Here is a 16247-nt window from a genome sequence, read left to right as displayed (position 1 = left end):
TATAATAAATTAATAAATATAATTTGTTAATTTATTCCTCAACTAAATAAAATAAATTTATTTAATTGATAGATTAAAGGGATAAATAATTAAATATTATTTATTTATCTTAGAACAAATGTTAGTATGAAAATGGTTTAATTAATTAAATAATTAATTAAACCTAGGAGGGAATCAAGTCAAATTGATGTCCACGGACAAGGATTTGGTCAAATTTAATCAAATTGGGTGAAATTGGGAAGAATTGGGAAAATTAGTTAAAATGAGTCAAAGGATAGAAAATGGGATTGAAATGATGTCATAGGACATGATATTGGATTAAAATGATGCCATAGGATCAAACTAGGGACAAAATGATGCCATAGGACATGAAATTGAATCAAATTGATGCCATTACAATAGGCTTCGGGACAAAATGATACCAAAGGATAAAAAAGATGCCATAGGACATGAAATGGGATCAAATTGATGTCATTAGAATAGATTTTGGGATGAAATGATGTCATAGGACATGAAATGGGATAAAAATGATGCCATAGGATCAAAATGGGGACAAAATCATGCCATAGGACATGAAATGGGTTCAATTTGATGTCATTAGAATAGGTTTTGGGATAAAATGATATCGTATGACCAAAAGGGGGACAAAATAATATCATCAAGACAAGTTTTGGGACAAATGGATACCATAGGATTGAAATGGGGATAAAATGATACCATCGGTACAAGTTTTGGGAGAAAATAATATCATAGAATCAATGAATGATGAAAAGACGTGTTCAAAATAGGAGACGTAGGCATTGACCATTCTTTTGTTGGCAGTTGACACTCATTTGACTGGTTTCAATATGTTGTCATTGATGGCAACATGTTCTGGTTTTCATATCTTGGTTTGGTTGTTCACTGACAAACACTTCATCGGTACCGACACCGGCACCGACAAGTATCTTCACCGATAGGAGGAATTCTATGGGTACCGACATTGCAGGCCAACATGACTTACACAAAATATCGGTATAGGAGGCTGACATCATTTGGGAGATCCAAAAATCAACAATTGATTTTGATATTTATGTATATATGTAATTGAGCCAACTTGTATATTCATTTTGTAGTTATCTATGTAAGCCAACATAAGGGATGGAAGATTGTAAGGGTATATAGGTCAGTTGATTAGATCATTTTGTGATATGAGGGAATAAAATATGAGTGAGAGAGAGATAATTTTAATGCGAGGAATGTTGATTATGTAAGAGGTTATTCCGGTAAGGGTTTAGGGTTTCAAAACCGGAACAGACAGAGCTTGAACTGGAACTCAATTAGGCATAGAAGATGCATTATATGAGTTCAGTTTTATGTTTTCTTATTTCGAGTGATTGTAGCTAGTGAGACTCCTTTGTGATGAGATGTGTGCTCTAGGTTGTAAGCCTTCCTGCATGTGAAGGCCCCCATATTATGTAATATCTCTTCATATGGCCAGTGGATTGATGTTGTGGGTCACAAATCCCACCGTGGCTTTTCCTCTTTGAGGTTTTCCATGTATAATTCTCTGTGTTATGGTATTCATTTGTGCAATTTCCTTAATTTATTGCTTTACTTCTTTCAATCGTATATGTACCATTATACTAGTTGGTGAATGCATATTTTAATAAGGTTAAAATTGATCATTCTGGTAGAACACTGATTCACCCCCCCCTCTTAGTGTTCTTGGATTCCAACAATTGGTATCAGAGCCTTGTGCCTTAGAGGAAGTTTAACAGATTGAGGAAGATCCTGAATCCAGAATCCATGGATATGAGTTTGGAGAAGCAACTTGAGGTAGCACTTGAAGATTATGATGCTGAAAGGATGAAGAAATTGAAGTTACAAGAGGAATTGAATTCTGCCAAGGAATTCATTCTTATCCTACAGGAGAGGCTATCATCATTTCAAGCTAGGAGGAAGGAACTTCTGCAAAATTAGGATAATGAAGAGAAGGATGCCCTTAATGAAAGATGTTAGAAGTTGAGTCAAGAGAACATGGTCATGAGGAATGAAATGCAAGCCCTAACTATGAGGATGCCAAAGAAGATTGAAGACCGGAAGACGAATGAATAAAATCTTGGAAGATCTCTGAAAGATAGATCTGTAGAATGCATCTGGTTGGTTCATGAAAATGATATGCTGAGAACAAACTTAGTGCAATCCCACAATAATGAACAAGAACTTGAGAGACAAATGATAATTCTAAGAGATGATCTGGCTATTGCAAGTGAGTATAAGGATAACTTCAAGGTTAGTTCAACACATCTTGATGAATTATTGAAAAGTCAAAGACAAAATCGAGATTCCATTGGACTTGGATTTGAACAAGGTCAAAGCTTCGGTACTGCAAATGAAGATCAAAACCAGAAGGCACTGGTAAGGCAACTTGATGCTTACAAATTTAATGGTAGATGCTTTGTTTGTAATGAATTTGGTCACATGGCTAGGCAATGTAGAAATAGAGCAAATCAGAACTATAATTATGCTCCCAGTCAATGTTATAAATGCAATAAGTATGGTCATAAGACAAAAGATTGCAGAATGAATGTAAAATTCTATACATGTGGAAAATTTGGACATATGGCTAATCAGTGCAGGTCAAGCAATTATACTGATTATAGAAAAGCAATTCAAAAGAACAACGTTACAGTTATGCATACAGCAAGATTGGACACATAGCTAAATTTTGTAGAAGAAAAAATCCATTGATTAACAATGATGGATCAAATGATAAAGGGAAAGAGAAGGTCAATGAAATCTAGAAAGATCATATCAAGAAATAGGTCAGGAAGTCAGATGATCAAACAACATATGGTAATGCTCTAGTTACTCAACTAGCAAAGGAGGTTTCTCCTACATCGGCAGGAAGCTCATCTGGTAACTGAGGCAGATGCCTTAGGGGTAGGCAAAATTCATGATAATAGTGCACAAGCCTTGGGAAGAGGTTCTAGAAGATGTTCCAGACATTGTAAATGCTTATTTGACATAGACATGTTCGACCAAGATCCAGTATCTGTCACCGGAAGTCATTCATATCAATGACGGATTAGGGTTTCTTGAAGGTTAAAAGGTTGAATCCACTTTATTTCTGATCATGTTGCATTTAGAGCAATTAAGAGCGAGTCTAAGGCAATTCAGTATGATCTTATATCTTCTTCAGTGACTCCACCAGTGATCAGAAGAGTTCTTTAGGGTTTTGTTGTCCTTTATTTCAGCACGACCAAAATCAACACGACCAAAATCGTGAGGCAGCCCTACGAAACTGGTATGTTTCATAGCTTACGACCTCTAGGAGAGCTTGATCGACTCCGTCGGTTAGCTCATTTAGCTTTTTGCTTTTCATTTTTTATTGTTTTTAAGATTTTAAGATTTGCAGTTTTTCCTGCAGGTCGGGTTCCTTCTTTTCAAAGGGAATTGCACATCAAACTTTAAAGTCCGATGTGAAAAGGTTTGGTTTTCCCCTGTAGATGGGACTTTAAAGTCCGACCTGCAGGTTGATTTGTCAAAATTTGCATGTCAGACTTTAAAGTCCAACTTGCAAGGGTTTTAATCCTGCATGTCGTACTTTAAAGTCTGACATGCACTGCACAATTAACTTTAATGAGCGCATTTATTGCTAATTTTTGGGTTATTTATTAATCTTTTGTGGTTATTTCTTCATTTTTGTTTTGAGTTTTCTCTTATGTGCATACCCTCCTGCTCCTCCCCTCATGAATTTGACTTTGATTCATTGCCAGTCGCTTGATTTTCTTCAACCGCCTGGATTCAGGTAGGGATTTTGTTTGTTTTATAGTTTTTCTTTTCCTTTCGCTTTCGTTTTTCTGTTTTTGAAGGGCATTCATTTTTTCTATTATCGGAGGGCAATCAGACATTAAAATCTGATTGCTCTTAAACCTTCTCTTTGGGTTGAGGGCAATTAGACTTTATCATCTAATCTCCCTTTGATCCATTTTATTTTTCCCCCTCCCTCGCCTGCATGTCGGGTCTTAAAAACTGACATGCAGGTAGATATACAGAGATAATTCTCTGCATATTGGACTTTAAAGTCCGATATGTAGGAGGGTAAACCTCACATATTGGACTTTAAAGTTCGATGTGCAAGAGGAGATTATCCGATTGACATGTTAGGTTTTAAAACCCAACATATCAATCGGTTTCCCTTCCCCAACATATCGGACTTTAAAGTCCGATGTGCTGGTCTTTTGAATGATTTACATCTGCACATCAGAACTTAAAGTCCAATGTGCTCATGATTTTTCCTAACTTTCACATCGGACTTTAAAGTCTGATGTACCGATGACTTTCCCCAATTTGCACATTGACTTTAAAGTCCGATGTGCAAATTTTGACTCCTAAGGTGCAAATCGAACTTTTTTCCCCGACTTGCCATTTTTGACAATTTTGCTCCCAAGCCTATTCTGAGTCTAATTTTTTGATCCGATTGATAAAATTTAGTTTTATTGATGATGATAACTATCAAAGAAGCTAATCCTCAGTGCTGAATGCAGTCATTTGCAAATGTCAACACCCTCTCAGGACAAATCAAAGCCTTCTTTGATTCAGTTGGAATCTTCACTAGGTAAAACATCAGCAAAGAAGATGAAGTACAAGTATGATAAGTAAGTGAATCTGTACCTGGAAAGTTCAGTAGATTCAAACATCAAGGAGATCAAAGATATAGAAATTGGTCATGTTAGTATGCAAGAGTTTATTGATCGAGTTTCAAAAGCTCCTTCCCGCCTAACAAACTTGATCAAATCTGAGTTGCATAAATATGCTTCCTTCCTAGTTGTAGCCCATGATCCGGATTTTATACTTGTAGTAGCCGATTACTTCGATCCAAATACAAGATAGTTTAGGGATGGTGATCAAAATGTGATCATGACTTTGGATAGTGTTTTCAAAGGTTCTTCAGTTGAGGAAGTAGCCGATATTTCTCAAAAAAGTGCTCAGGAGTACTATGAGAAAAATGAGGTCAAATGCAATAAAGGGATCAATACAGTGTAACTCTCTACTGCTAGAAATTCTACCACCTCACGATGGCCTAAGTATTTCCATAGAAGTGACTTCAATGAGGAGTACAATGATATGGTTACCATGTTGGCAAGAGTGAAGGGTTTAAAGGATTCTCATTACTTTCAAAGCTAGATTTGTTATTACATAAATATAATTAGGAAAGGGGCTACTAGGATTGATTGGGGTGAGCAGATCAATGATGCACTCTGCACATAGTTGAAAGAAGTCAAAGTGACATTGAAATTTTATATGACCTCTTACCTGGTTTATGCAGACGCTTCTATGAGGCAATATCCAGGTTTATCTACCAAAGGTGATAGGAGATTAGTACCTATCTGGGAATACTATGATCAACTCACCATCAAGAATCAAGGTATCCATTTTAGAAGAGTCAATGATGCCTTCTTTGCTGTGTGGAAGTGCATGTTTGATAAAAGCTTGCAGAAGAAAAGATTATCAGAGGTTGCATATAACAAGGTGTCTCATTTTGGATGCATTTTTCTTCAGTTTCCAACATTCACTTACATTCGGATCAGATGTTTCTCAGGTCAACCCTTCATTTTACCAAAGTATCCTTCTGATAAGTTCATTCTCATGGAGTTGTGTTGGCAACTAATCTATGTGCATGAAAAGTAATCGCAAGCACATAGGACCGAGTTGAAGTTCCCAGAATCTATTGGCAGGTACTCAGTTTTAACCAACTTCAAGGCCAAGAACATGGAGGAAGAGATGCAATGGAACACTATGACATTATTCAAAGCATGAACTAATTTTGATTTTTGTGGCATGAATAATAAGCTCAAAAGAAACTACACCCATGTTGTTAGGTTCAAGGATGTGTGGGCGGATTGCCAAGATGAGGAAGGCATAAGAAGAATGGATTTCAATCATCTTACCCTGGAGCAGATTGAAAATTTAGATTTGGAAAATATCCTAATGACCATGGAAGACACTGATGACATAATAGTCCCAACAAATAATGAAAAGAAGATTGTTGACTGTCCACTTCCACCAGTGTAATGGTCAAAAAAGGAGAGTAAGTCTATCACTCAAACAATTTCTCCCATTTTGGCAAACACCAATGCATGGTTGCTAAAAAAGAATCTTAGAATGAAACAACTTCCTGCTAGTTCAGGAGATGATGATAATAGTGATGGTCCGGTTTGTAAGACAACTATGACTGAAACAAGAACCAAGGGCAAAACCGACCCACAAGCACTGTCCTTGGCCCTTGCAACACAATCTAAGGGGAAAAGACCCAAAATGAAGTTCACAATTAAAGGGTCAAAAAAAGGTGAATCATCTTTAGCAGCACAAGAGACAACTACAAAGGAACCAGAACAATAGGCTACTAGAAATACTGAAAAAGAGGAGACAAAAGAAGGTGAAATTCCTCAACAAGAGGAAGCACATGTTGAAGAAATGTCACATCTTGGTGAAGAAAATGTCTCAGCCACTTCACATGCACCAACTCATTCAAAGGTGATTATCCATTCAATCGATTCTGATTCTAATCAAGAGAAAGAGGAATTCGATGATGAGGACCTGGGCATGGATATGATGCAGTTAGAGACTACTCAACAATTTTTTGCATTATCCACTGAAGTTATTTCTACTACAATGGTCATAACATAAATTCCATGTCTGGTTAGTACTCAAATTGTTTCCACTACACCTTCCACTCTCTCCTCTGTGGCCATAACTGAAGCAGGGTCAACATCAACAGTTGTTACTACATCAGTAGGTATATCACTGGATACTTCAACATTGATATCAATAACAACATCTACAACTGTTGCAAGTTTAAGCTAGTTGGCTCCTGAAATACCAAGTGAGACTCAACAAGAAGCTACTACGCCACCCGCCAATCCAAAATTACCACCTTAGATGGAGGTTGTAGCTCCTAAGAGGAAGAAACAGGTAATTTTTCTTGATGAGTTTGATTTTGAGCAGTTGGTTCCTCCAAAGCCCAAAGGAACACAGAAGCTGAAGATTGTCTCTCAGGTATTAGTAGACCAAGCTTCTAAAAGAAAGTATGCTGAGGTCATGGTACCATTATCGGATAAGAATAAAGATGATATACAATCTGAGGATTACATCATGCAAACCATGGAGCTTGGGGAAGAGACGCATGAGAGTGTTAAGCTAGATTCTCAGACAACTTTAAACTCTTTGTTACAGAGGCTTGACCAAGAGAGGGATGCGAAGAATGAATTAAAACAAAAATGTGAACAATTGACTAATGTTCCTATTAAATTTACACAATCCTCCCAGGAAGTTGAGCCCATAGGATCCTAAATGGACACTAAAGCTCTTAAGAAAATTGAACAAGTAGGAGCCAAGGGTCGAGTGGTGGACAAGTGGATTGCACGACTGAAGTCAGAAGGGTCTCATCTCTTAAGTTCAATAGTTGGGTTATTGAATGATTTTGAAGTGATCCAAAGTCAGATGCAAAGTGTCAAAACTTTATTATCTCAGGAGATTGAAGATGTTGAGAAGAGTACAATCTTTTGGATCAAAATGGAGGACTTCAGAATAGACGCCCTCATTGAAAATAAAGTGGTTCCTTCAAGGGAAAAATATATCCAAATCTTGTCACTATTCTCTCACAAGAAAGAGACAATAAGGTTGATGACATCAGAGCTGGATTGAGAGAGGAAGGAAGGTGATGATGAGATTGATCTCATTTTTGCCAAAATTGCCGACCTACCTTGTTATCTAAATGATGACAATCAAAATCTCATTACTAGTGATGCCATCATGCAAGAATTTCTTTCCTTAATGGATCACTGCATGAGACAGGATTTCTCACTTGGTGCATTCGATAAGTTACTAGAGATCCAAGTCAATTTTGAGGTCCTCGCATCTATGCTGAAGGATGGGAAAAATAAATATGTAGAGGCTGAGGATACGATTTTCCATGTTCGTGTAATCACAGATTCTACCCCAATGCCGAACCAAGTAGAGATGGAGGCCATCTTGACTAAGTTGGAATAATTCCACAAATCAAACGAGGAGGAGAAAGATGAATAAAGTGTCCTTTTTTGACATTTTCTTTTCATGTAGTTGCATTGTTAGATGCTACAAGTTTTCCCGCATCTATATATTTTCTTTCTACTATAGTTGTAGTCAAGTGAGACTATGCAGTTGAATTAGTCATCTTTGCCCATATTTTTCTCCACTCTTCTTATATATAAGGATGACCCTCATTTTTATTTTTTATCTTTTATTATGCTAAGCAAAACTCTGCTGAATTTTTGTCTCAACTAAGACTTTGAGCTTTTGTTGTGAAGATTTGATCAAGTAAATAAAGAAAGCAATTTTATTTGATCCCAAACTTTGTGTTGTGTCAAAAATTGTTTATATGAGTTGATGTTCTTACGTTCCTGACTTATATATGTTCTTGAATTTCTTGATATAGGAGGTATTGTTAATTGGGTAAAAGAGCTCTTGAATTGTAAAAGTAGACTTTGTGCTCCTTGAATATTTGATAAATTTTCTATTGTTAAGTGATTAGTAGTAGGTTTTGTATTGCTATTATTACTTGTAGTTTTAAGGATTAAGGAATTATACTTGAAGACTTTGAGCTGCCAGATTGAATTCCTTACTGTTGTGATAATTAGTTAAGTTAGTGTTATATTCAAGAAAGACTTTGTGCTTCTTGCTTATAAAATCTTGGTATAGTTTGTTGGATTAATTCGTTCATTTCCTTAAGTATCAAAGTGATAGGAAAATTGTAACAAAGTGGAGGGAGAATACATTAACTCTGAAAAAAGAGACTTATATGCCCAACACTAACCCACAAATTTTAATTTCTTATTAATTAGAGAAGAAATTTCAAAGGGAACCTCCCCTTGATGAGAGGAGAGATTAATTTCTCAACATAGCTCTGTGTGAATCATATATTTGGTCATTGGTATGCTAATGACAAAATATTCACTCTACAGTTTTTTGGCGACTCTATTGGAGAGCGACGTGCAACCAGTATTTTCCCTTTGGGTTGTAGTGCTCTTTTCATTGTAATATCCATTTTGCTGATTTTCTCAAAAATCATAATCTGGCTTATCAAAGTTACACTCGTTGGCAATGATTAGCGGGAGTTGTTGATCCTACTTTTGAGTTTATGCAACAACGTAATTTTCCTTTCATGACACCTCCATGGACTCTTTCTCCTTTGCAGCAGACATGAAGTTTTCCTGCTTCTGCACGATGATCTCCCATACCAAGTGAGGCGTCAAGTTTGCAAGTCTTATTTGTTCCACTTGCAAGTCATTTTGTAATACCACCATATAATCCATTAAGGATGGCTACTACTAGCCCTTGGGGTACTACTTTTGGTCCATTGAACTTGACCACACCTTTGCATGAACTTCCCAAAGGCACGCGACAAAATTTGCCTAAATTTTTGGGGGATGGTTCTCAAAACCCGGATGAACACATTGCTGCCTTCTACATTGCATGTGGAGTCCTAGGTGTTGAGCATGAAGATTTTTTGGTGAGATTGTTCATTGAGACTTTGCATGGAGCCACTGTTGATTGGTTCTATCATCTTCCGAATGCTTGTATCACAAATTGGGAAACTCTCAGAACACTATTTAAATCAAGGTCCAAGTCTGCCGAAGATGATCACGCGTTGTTGGCACAATTAACTCAAATGAAAAAAGAACCCCAAGAACCTATGTGTGAGTTCATAGAAAAGTTCAACAGATTGCACAATCACATTCTAGTTGCTTCACAACCCACCGTTGGAAATTTGAAATGCTTCTTTATCAACACTCAATTACCAGAGGTGAGCCTTCTTTTACAAAGGAATAATCCTACAGATTTGGCCGCTGCGCAATAGATGGCTATATTGGTCGAAGATGATCTTATCCTCATCGGTAAGATAAGGAGAGATCCTAACAAGGTTAGGAATAATAAAATTGCTGATTCATCTTTTTCTTCAACGAATTCTGTTGATCCCATGATACAAAAGTTAACAAATGAGTTGTTAGCACTTAAGAAGGAAATTTCCTCACAAGGAAATACTTCTTATGATGATGTTCCAAGAAGGACTTATCCAATTAATGCTTCCAATTATGCCATGTGTAATCAAAATAAATTGCCTCCCGCTCCAGAGAGGCTTGCGTTGGAAGCACCACCCCAATTTTCAGCTATAGGTTATGATGAAGCTGAATAGAATGATCTTCCCCCTTTTGGTGAAGAAGACACCAATTTGCATCAAGAAGATGTGCAGAGTTGGCTGGTGACTCTAATATCAGGTTTATGCAATATCAAGAAGTTGATATGCCAGACACACGTGATGGGGATGTCTTTGTAGTATTCACCCGTTCGCAAGCACAGGCAGCTCAGCCACCTATCACTGTGAAGAGTGATGATTCTATTCAAACCAAGGATTCTCAATGTTTGCTAGTTTCTATTGCTAAGCATGGGACTCCCATACCAAATCCAGCAAAAGATAATTCTATCTCAAAGGATGCCGCAAAGAATAAAAGTGTAAGTGATTCTTTGACTGCTGTCAATTTTTCTGCACCTGTCAATTCTTCTACACCTGCATCAAAGAGTAGTGTACCTAATATTTTAAGTTCTTAAAATGAGAACCCAAATCAATCTTTGATGAATTCTTTTCAGTCATTTGATATTTCAGACCATGCTAAGAAAACCAAAATACAAATCTCTGAGGTTGAATTTTTGAGATCTAATCTAGATCAATTCAACCGTTTGGTCAAGTTTGTTAAAGAAAAAGATACTACACCTAGTAATCTTCCCAAGTCCAACTTACTTCAAAATAACTTAGTGACTTCCCCTTCTCCTATAGAAAAGATAGAACCATTCTATATTTCTTTGTTGATAAATGGTTACAAGCTTAGTAACCGTGTAATCGATTCTGGGGCATCTGATAATGTTATGCTATGAAACGTTGCCAATGCCCTTGGTTTAACTTTGACCAAAATATTTGGAAGATGTTTCTCTATGGATAACAAGCAAGTCCCCTTGATAGGTTAGATCAAGGATGCGTAGTTTGCTTTTGCTGCATTCCTAGAAAAGAAGATTAAGATGACAGTACTGGTAGCCGATGTGCCAACTTCCTATGGTCTATTGTTGGGAAGAAATTTCTGTAGAGATGTGGGAGGTGAGTTAAACATGGATATGACTGAGGCTCGTATTCCTGTTAAAGGAGTTATCCAAAAGTTACTTCTAGAAAAAGAATCAAAATACACCATTGTCAAGTCTGATGATCAATGGGCACAGATTCTTTTTGAGTTGTTAGGTATGGGTAATTATTTCCTTCATGTTGATGATGGTTTAGAGGTTGTTCCTGAGATTGAAGATGCCATTCCACTCAATGAGGTTCCAGTTGATTGTGAAATTATTGTTACGGAATCAGAAAGATCTTCTACTTCACAACAAGAAATTATTGATTTTGATACTGTCAGCATTGGTAGTCCAGATGATGTTTGGACGCTAGAATTTGATGGCAGTTGTTCTTCTACTGGATCAAGAGCTGATGTTGTGTTAGTTTCTCCTAATGGAAATTTCTCCCCTTTCTCCTTCAAATTGCAGTTTGACAACATAAATAACACTGCCGAGTATGAATTACTTCTTTTAGGGATGAATGTTGCCCAAAGGAAGGGGATTAAAAATTTACTTTCTCAAGGAGATGCTGAGTTGATAGTTTGTCAAGTTAGGAACATATATCAGACAAGGAGCGATAGGCTATGAGATTATCGTAACCTTGTATGGGATCTAATAGAGACATTTGATGCTTTTGATATATATGTGGTTTCTTGTGAATTTAATGACAAGGCAGACTCATTAGCAGTATCAACAACCTCTTTGGTTCCTCACACAAATTTTTTGGGATCAACATACATTGTTGAATTGGTCTTTGGACCAAGTGTTCCTGACAAATATGATCATTGGCAAGTGTTTAATGACGATCATCATGTAATTGATTTTTTCCAGATGGCTGACAGTTTTGATGATCTATATTTTGAAGGTAGTCACTGCCCTTCAAAGGATGCAATTGAAAGTATTGATGCAGAAATGGGAGAGAGATTTTTGTAATTGAAAGGAAACAAGATCCCCAAGGGTCTAGTTTCTTTAGAAAATCTTTTTGACAAACATGACCATTATGTAAAAAAGCAACAAAAATCAGCTACAGGCTCAATGGAATATGAGCAAGTAAATATCAGGACTGAAGTCAATCCAAAGATGGTCAACATTGGAAAGTGTTGTTCACAAGAAGAAAGACAAAAATCTGTTGCATTATTGCAACAATATGTTGACATCTTGGCCTACTCCTATGAATATCTAAAGTCTTTTTGCCCTGAAGAACTCTATCATGACATTCCATTAAAGTCGGGTATCACACCTTTCCGTTAGAAGCAAAGGCAATACAACCCAAAGATCTCTGATACTATCTTTGCTAAAGTTCAAAAGATGTTGAAAGCAAGGATAATTTTCCCCATTCATCATTCTTCTTAGATAGACAATATTGTACCTGTACGTAAGAAGAATGGTGAGATCCAGATATGTGTTGATTTCCTACCAGGCATCCTTAAAAGATAACTACCCTTTACCTATCATGGATCATGTCCTACAAGCTATTACTGGATCAGAGATGATGTCCATGTTGGATGGATTTTTGGGTTACAACCAAGTGGAGGTTCTTGAAAAAGATCAACACAAAACCTCATTTACCACACCTTGAGGCACTTTCACATATCACAAAATTCCTTTTGGGTGGATAAATGTAGGAGCGAATTTCCAACGTGCAATGGACTTGGCCTTTCGAAGTTTCCTTGCTAAGTTCATTGTAGTCTATTTGGTTGATTTGACTGTTTATTCTAAGAAACGTCAAGATCATTTCTATCATTTGCAACAAGTTTTGGGTAAGTGTCATCAGCATGGAATTTCCCTCAATCCCAAGAAATCTATTTTTTGGGTTACCGAAGGTAAGTTACTTGGGCATATTGTTTCAAAAGAAGGTATAAAAATTGATGTTGAAAGAGTGAAAGCTATTCGTGATCTTTCCATGCCAACAAGTAAGACTGTTGTCCATTCTTTCTTTAGCAAAGTAAATTTCTTGCGAAGATTTATTCCAGACTTTGCTGAACAGACTCGTCACATAGTTAACATGATGAAAGGAAATTCTCTCTTCAAGCGGAATCCCAAAGGAAAGAAAGCTTTCCATCATATCAAGGAGGCCATGGCAAACACCCCAGTCTTGGTATGGCCTGATTATACAAAAGCATTTATCATGTATAGCTATGCATCAGATCATACCTGTTTGGCTATACTGACGTAGAAAAATAATGAAGGCGTGGAATCACCAATTGCATTCATGAGTTATCTGCTAAAAGCTCATGAGTTGAATTACTCAAAAATGGAGAAGCACGCTTTTGCTGTGGTAAAAGCGGTGAAACATTTTAGGTTTTATTTTCTGAATTCACATGTCATCGCTCTTGTTCCTGATGTTGTTGTCAAGTCAATTTTGATGCAACAAGAGTTTGGAACTAAAAGGGGCAACTGGGTTGCCAAGATTCAGGAATATGACATGGAAATCAAGCCCACTAATTTGGTTCATGGAAAAGGTCTATGTTAGTTGATAGTTGACAACAAATCAATTGCTGAAGTGGTGCTGGAAAATGAAGGTATGAATCAAGATCTTCCCAAGGTTCTATTTGTCAGCACCACTGCTGAGTGGTATTCTGACTTGGCATATCTCTTAACATATGGATACTGTCCTGCACACCTGTCACGTAGTGAAAGGAAAACCCTGAAGCTTAAAGCAATGAATTTTGTCCTATGGGACAATGGTTTATATAAGAAAGGTCTAGATGGCAATTTCCTGTGCTGTGTGGACAAACAACAACAAGTAAGATTACCTCAAGCTTTTCATGATCTTGCTTGTGGTGGACATTTTTCTGCCCCTGTAACTGCACACAAAATCTTGCATGCTAGATACTATTGGCTGACATTGTTTAAGGACACATACAATTGGGTTCGCAAATGTGAGCAATGTTAGCAATTTGTGGGTAAGCCTAAACTAGCCGTACTCCCTCTTAAACTAGTTGTAATTGAAGAGCCCTTTCAATAGTGTGGATTGGACTTCATTGGACTTGTCAATTCGGCATCTAGTGTAGGTCACATATACATTCTCATAGTGACAGATTACTTCATCAAGTGGGTGGAGGCAATTCCAACTAAGCAAGCTACCTCAGCAGTGGTTTGCCAATTTTTGAAGGAAAACATTGTTTCAAGGTTTGGTGTTCCTCATAAGATAGTAACCGATAATGCTTCATGTTTTCATCTTATGAGATCATTGACTTTTGCTTCGATCATGGTATTACCCTTTCACACTCTTTTGACTATTATCCGCAAGGAAATGGTCAGGCCGAGTCAAGCAACACGAATCTAGTTACTATTATGAGGAAGCTTGTTGATGAGAGACAACAGACTTGGCATAAAGCTCTTTATGATGTGCTATGGGTGGATCGTATAACTCCAAAAAGAGCAATCGGTATGTCACCTTTTCAACTTTTGTATGGGTTGAATGCCGAGATTCCTATCACTGTGGAACTTCCAGCATTAAAGCTTGCCAAGGTCGTTGAAGATGAAACATATCAAGATTCACTTGATAAGCGGATTATGTTTCTTTCTCAGTTGGAAGAAACCAGAGCAAAAGTGGTTGATAAAATTATTGCACACCAAAGCCAAGTGAAGATGTTATTTGATAAGAAAACAACTTCTCGTGAGTTCTCAGTTGGTGATCAAGTCTTGTTATGGGACAAGAGGAGGGAACCAAAAGGTTTGCATGGAAAGTTTGACTCCTTATGGAGAGGTCCCTTCACTATTCATGAAATATGTGGTGAGCATAGCTACTTACTTGCATATGCGGATGGTACCCCGTTCTTGCTACCTCACAGTAGAGAAAATTTGAAGCTCTTTACTCAATGAAGAGAAATGTAAAGGAAGATGTACTTATTGTAAAACTTGTATAGTTTCTTCTTTTTCATCTCCTGACTCTATAGCCCAATGGATACAAGCACTCAGAGTTCTGGATTTTACAAGCTTCAAGTGGTGCAACTTGTTCCCCAGTTAGAGCCAACTGTTGTCCTTGATTTCAACACAACCAAAATCATGAGGCAACACTATGAAACTAATCTGTTTCGTACCTTACAACCTCCAGGAGAGCTTGACGACTCCATCGGTTAGCTCATTTAGCTTTTAGCTTTTCATTTTTTTATTATTTTTAAGTTCTTAAGATTTGCAATTTTTCCTGCAGGTTGGACTTTAAAGTCTGACTTGTAGGGTTCCTTCTTTTCAAAGGGAATTGCACATCAGACTTTAAAGTTTGATGTGCAAAGGTTTGGTTTTCCCTTGTAGATCGAACTTTAAAGTTTGGCTTGCAGGTAATCGTTCCCCTCCAGATCGGACTTTAAAGTCCGACTTGCCGGTTGATTTGTCAAAATTTGCATGTCAGACTTTAAAGTCCAACTTGCAAGGGTTTTAAACCTGCATGTCCGACTTTAAAGTCCGACATGAATTGCGCAATTAACTTTAATGAGCTTATTTATTGCTAATTTTTGGGTTATTTATTAATCTTTTGTGGTTAATTCTTCATTTTTGTTTTGAGTTTTCTCTTCTACGCATGCCCTCCTACTCCTCTCCTCGCGAATTCAACTTTGATTCATCGCTAGTCGCTTGATTTTCTTCGACTGCGTGGATTCAGGTAGGGTTTTTGTTTGTTTTATAGTTTTTCTTTTCCTTTCGCTTTCGTTTTTCTGTTGTAGGAGGGAATTTGTTTTTTCCATTGTCAAAGGGAAATAGGACATTAAAATCCAATTGCTCTTAAACCTTCTCTTCGCGTTGAGGGAAATTGGACTTTATTGTCTAATCACCCTTTGATCCATTTTATTTTCCCCCCTCCCTTGCCTGCACGTCGGGTCTTAAAACCCAACATGAAGGAAGATATACAGAGATAATTGTTTGCATATTGGACTTTAAAGTCCGATATGCAGGAGGGTAAACCTCACATATCGGACTTTAAAGTCCGATATGCGAGAGGAGATTATCCGATTGACATGTCAGGTTTTAAAACCCGACATGTCAATCGGTTGCCCTTCCCCAGTAAATTGGAATTTAAAGTCCAATGTGTTGGTCTTTTGAATGATTTACATCTGTAAAGTCCGATGTGCTAA

The sequence above is a fragment of the Cryptomeria japonica genome, chromosome 1 (genome assembly GCF_030272615.1).
Source record: "Cryptomeria japonica chromosome 1, Sugi_1.0, whole genome shotgun sequence".
Taxonomy (NCBI): Eukaryota; Viridiplantae; Streptophyta; class Pinopsida; order Cupressales; family Cupressaceae; genus Cryptomeria; species Cryptomeria japonica.
Note: the sequence above shows the minus strand (reverse complement) of the source record.